The 4,979-nt window shown below is 57.0% G+C and overlaps 1 non-coding gene across 1 annotated transcript; it reads right to left on the reverse strand.

Moving 5' to 3' along the window:
* Positions 1-4,551: 4,551 nt before the first annotated feature.
* On the reverse strand, positions 4,552-4,624 carry TRNAE-CUC (transfer RNA glutamic acid (anticodon CUC)). The gene has a single exon. It is a non-coding gene; the product is annotated as a tRNA-Glu (tRNA).
* Positions 4,625-4,979: the final 355 nt, after the last annotated feature.

The following is a 4,979-nucleotide window of genomic DNA, read 5'->3' on the forward strand; positions in this document are numbered from 1 at the left end:
TATTTGTCTTCCTTCCAATTCTAATGATGTAGGAAACCCACCATTAGAATAATCCCATACTCCTGTTGTGGATAGAACTGTGCCCCCCCACCGCCCCCAAGACCTGGTCAAGTCCTAACCGTCGGTACCTATGAATGTGACTTTATTTGGAAACAGGGTCTTTGGAGATGTAGTCAAATTGGGCTGGGTCCTGATCTGATGACTGGTGTCTTTATAAGGGGAGAGCTATTTGCATACAGATGCAGGGGGAGAGCACCGCGTGACACTGAAGGCAGAGAATCCCGGGGTGGGGGGGAGGTGGTGGCGGGGTGGGGGGAGGCATCCACAAGCCAAGGGTCCTCGGGGGTTGTCAGCAACCACCAGAAGCCAGGAGAGAGGCGTGGAACAGGTTCTCCCTCCCAGCCCCTAGAAGGAACCGACACCTTGATTTTGGACTTCTGGCCTCCAGAACTCTGGGTGAATAAAAATTTCTGTTGTTCTAAGTGCCCCAGTTTGTGGCAATTTGTTACGGTATTGCTGGGAAACGAATACAGCTCCCAACCCCATTGGGGCTGAGGTTGCCACTTCCGAGTTGTGGGTGGAGATTTTTACTCCTTGGTTCAGTGACTGTCGGTGGAGAAACTCTTGGTGACTGCAGTTTCCTTCCTCAGTCTAAGGCATCCTTCCCCCTCCCTCCTGCCAGCTGCTATTGGTCCTTCAGTTTGTCTCATTTGGTGTGCCACTGCTTCCAGGAAGCCTTCCTGAATGCCCCCAACTAGGTTAAGTGCCCCTTACGCTCTGCTGTCCAGCTGCACCCATCTATCTGTCATTCCTAGAACAGGCTTTTCTCTCTCCACCAACCCTGTCACCCCTCACTGCTCTCCTTGGCTGGAATGTTGCCCCTGTTTGCTTCTCATTCTTTCAGACTCAACTCAGGTGTCACCTCCTCCAGGGAGCCTTCTCTGATTGGACCCCACGGAGAATGGGGGCTCTGATGGCCCTCGCGTCCTGAACCATCCTCCGTCAGGTCACGTCATGGTTCCCTGATGCTGCCGTGCTGCATGTTTGCCCTGGGACATGGGAGCCTCTCCTCTTCCCCGTGCCTCACACGTGATGGTGAACAAGGGGTGGGGTGTGCTGGGGGATCAGGAGGACAGGAGGGCAGCATCTCTGCAGCAGAGATTCCCGATCCTGGGAACCAGCTGCTGCACTTCTGGAAGGTAGAGATCGCGGTCTGGGAGGGAGACGTCTTCCTGCAAGGACAGACGGCACTTAGAGTTCAGGTTCAGGTTGGCACCATGAAAAAAAGGACAGCTTCAGCAAGATGATATAGCAGACGCTGCAAACTCAGCTCAGAGAGAGATCAGGAGGGCGACACGGTTACTGATGTAGGGCAAGTGGGCCAGGTGGGGACTGCGGCAAAGTGGAGAGAGGAGCCCCTGCCAGCTCCCAGCTCAGAGGTGTGCGTGGAGCCAGATTCAACCGGGTCTCCTGTTAGAGGCTGGCTGAGCACCTAGCCCTTCTCCCTTGAAGCTCCTTCTATCTTTGTAATTAGCTAATTGAGCATACGGTTCGTTTATCAGAGTTCGCCTCCCCAGCAGATGGAGACCTTCTCAAGGGCAGGACCGCATCTGTGTTCCCAGCACCAACCCGTGCCTGGCCCTTGGAGGATGCCTTAGTATCCTATCTGCCAAGGGGATGGATCATTGAGTAAATAGTGCCTAACTTGCAGGGCTGTTTGACGGAAGAAGGGAGGTGTAATTACGTGTGAAAATCAATGCATGTCATACAAGTTATCAAATAAGATCACGCAGTGGAAGAAAACACCAGCAAATGAGCCCATAAGTCCGTGGCATCAGCTGCCTGCGTGGGCAGGGCTCGGGTTCTCTCCACAACAGGGGTTGCCGAGGGGTCCGCCTCTGCAGTTCCTGAGTCCTGGGGCTCTGACCTATGCATGTTTCCTATTTCTCCAGCCCCACCCCGCAGGTTAGCCAGAACCTACCATGTGCCGATTCACGCGGGTAAAGCTCACTTCCCTTCGCTGCTTCACTTACAGGCAAGGAAACGGAAGCCCAGGGAGGACGCATGTCTGAGCATCTGGCAGCCGCCTCCCTCCCCAGGCATCGCCCATGACCCACCTGTGAGGGCAGAGTCCAGGAGCGGGGAGTTGGGGGGCTCCTGGTGGCCCCCTCTTTTGTCTCCTCCTCCCGGGGGATGCTACGTGGAAGGGACTCTTCGCTACCAGAGGGTGAAGGTCAGAGTCTGGCCAAGGGCCCAGCGTTTCTGGCCCAGTTTCACCTGAGGAAGCCAACTGTGCAGAAGGTCGGGAAACGAAGCGGGGGGCAGAGTGGGAAAGTGAACATTCCCAAGGGACTCCCAGCGACAGGATTTCCTGACATGGGACGATTACCTTTCTCACATTACGTGGCCTGCTATTGGCTTCCTGCTATTTTATTCACAGGACGAACAGGACAGAGACGTCTATTCAGGGGAAACAAGGGAAGGACTCGCCTGACCCTGGACTTGGAGGATGTGGTGGGATCACAGAATTAACTCCAGTTGACCTAGTCCCCACTGTACCCGCCTTTGCCATCACCTCTGCGCCTCAGTTTCCTTTTCTGGAACAGGCAGGCGGGGCGGGTGGTGAAACACGTCGAGTCAGGCCCCACAGAGCCGCGGGCAGGTGAGCGCGGCGATTGCCGTGGGGGACGCTCTGCACACTGGCAAGTGCCCCTGGGGTTCCAGCCTCAGCTTCGCTCCTCTCCTCTGACAACCTAGCATCTCTGGTCCACCTTCCTCAGTCGGGAGGTCCTCAGCGCGCCCAGGAGAAATGTCGCCCCTCCCCGGCTGAGTCCAGGCTCCCCTCCCACTGACTGTGGTCCACCTGGGCGCCGCCCCCGCCCCCTGACTCTTCTGCTTCTTTCCACTGACTCTCTTTCCACTGCAAGCTCCTCCTCGGTCCTCTGCTTTCTCGATTCACTGAAGCAGGAAGTCTGAGGATGGGGCCCAGAAATCTGCACGTGAGCAAGCCCTTCACCGGGGGTGGCACGGGGGTTCTGATGTGCACGCAAGTTGCAGAACCACTGTGATGACCTGTCTGCCCGGCTGGGCTGTGAGCTCCCTGCTGGCCGGGGCTGCGTCTCATTCAGTGGCTCCCAGAGCGTGGCCCACAGAGGCCACGAGGACCGGGAAACAGCCTCCTAGGCCGCCTGTGGGCTGATGCCTCCCACACAGGCCCTGACTATCTGCTTCCACACCTGAGCTCACAGCATCCCCGCACCGCTCCCTCCACGGCCCTTTCCCCAGACACTCACAAAACTCAAGGCCTGCTGGCTGGCCTTTTTCAGAAGGCCTCCCCGGAGTACTGCGATGGCCTGGGCAGCTCAGTCCTGCTCCACAGCTGCCGCCCCAGCCTTCTGGATGCCACGCCAGCCCCAAGGCTGGTCACATCCACATCCATAGCGGAGCCGCCCTTGAACAGCCGGTCCCTTCTGTGTGCATCCTTCACGAGATCTTTGGCCCCGCCCCCGTTCATGTTCGATGGAGCCCTTGCTCTGGAGGGGTCGGGTTAAGGTTAGGGTTAGGGCTGCCGGGCAAGGGCACCCGACATAGGCAGGTCTGTGGGTCTTGGCGCCCATACTTATAGCAGGAGCAATTCACACCACTTTCCTGCTTTCCTGACCTGAAGGGTAGAGAAAGGGAGAAAGAACTTTAGGCCTTCAGCGAGCTGCAGAGTTTTGTCCTCTGGCTACTCCGAGCCTCCTGGATGGGCCTGTGGAGCCGGCAGTGCGGGGTATGCAGAACCACTGGCCTCTGCCTGACCCTGCCCTCTCGGGGATTTGCTTCTCTACCCCCGCCCTTGCTGCTACAGCCTCTGTGTCCCCAGGTTCTTCTCCCAAGCCCTGGACGGGAGCCAGCCTCTGAGAGCAGCTCTGCCTGGGCTTGAATCCCGAATCTGCTGCCTGGGATGAGTCACTTAACCATTCCGTGCCTCAGTTTCCTCCCCTGTGAAGCGGGCCCAGGTAGAAACACTGTCCCCCATAATGAAGCTCTTACGTGTGCCCCCAGGGCTCCTGGTCGTCAGGTGGGTGGCTTCTCCTCCCCCAGGGAGCCTAGTGAGGGAGCTGGTGGGTGGCGGGCTGGGTGACCCCAGGACCGGCCTCCTTCCCAGCCTCCCTCTGCCCTCAGCGGTCTGCAGGTCCGGCATCACATGCGACCAGTTGGTCTGGGGACCAGAATGTCCAACCTCTCTGGCGGACGCTCTTTAGCGCCAAATAAAATTTCCGCTCCTCCTTTTTGCCTTCTCCACATCCATTGTCTGAGAGAAAATAATTTCAGTGGTGCCTTAGAAATTGGATTCCACTGATCACAACAGCATCTGTGTACCTGAGAACACTCTTCAGCATGTATGGCTGAGACAGGTCTGTTCAGCCCCCAGACAATGCTTGGGGCTCTGATAGACTCGGTGGAAACCTGTGCTGGGGGCCTCCAGGCTGGGGACCTGCGTGGTCTCCGACAAATGGCGTCTCTGTTTTTTTTTTTGGTTGTGCCATGTGGCTTGTGGGATCTTAGTTCCCCGACCAGGGATTGAACCTGGGCCCCTGGCAGTGAGAGCGCCGAGTCCTAACCACTGGACCACCAGGGAACTCCCAATGGAGTCTTAATATATGAACCTGCCCTTCCTCAGGCATGAGCTCCCCTAACACACCTTGCCAGGCGGGTCGTGTGATGAGTCCATTTTATAGATAAGAACACAGAGGCCCCAAGAGCTGCATTAACTGCCCAAAACATGGGGAGCTAGTGATCAGTAGTGTGCAAGTTACATCTGAGTGACCCCACAGCCCATGACTCCCCCCTACTCCACCCTTTTCCACTTGACAGCTAATCCCGATTCACCGTCTCCACAGCTGGGAACTCCCGAAAAAGAAAAAGTGTCCACTACCGGCCATGAGTTAACATGCCCCTGGCAGCGGTGGATCAAGTGCTTTTGTATCTGTTAC

The sequence above is a fragment of the Tursiops truncatus genome, chromosome 7 (genome assembly GCF_011762595.2).
Source record: "Tursiops truncatus isolate mTurTru1 chromosome 7, mTurTru1.mat.Y, whole genome shotgun sequence".
Lineage (NCBI taxonomy): Eukaryota > Metazoa > Chordata > Mammalia > Artiodactyla > Delphinidae > Tursiops > Tursiops truncatus.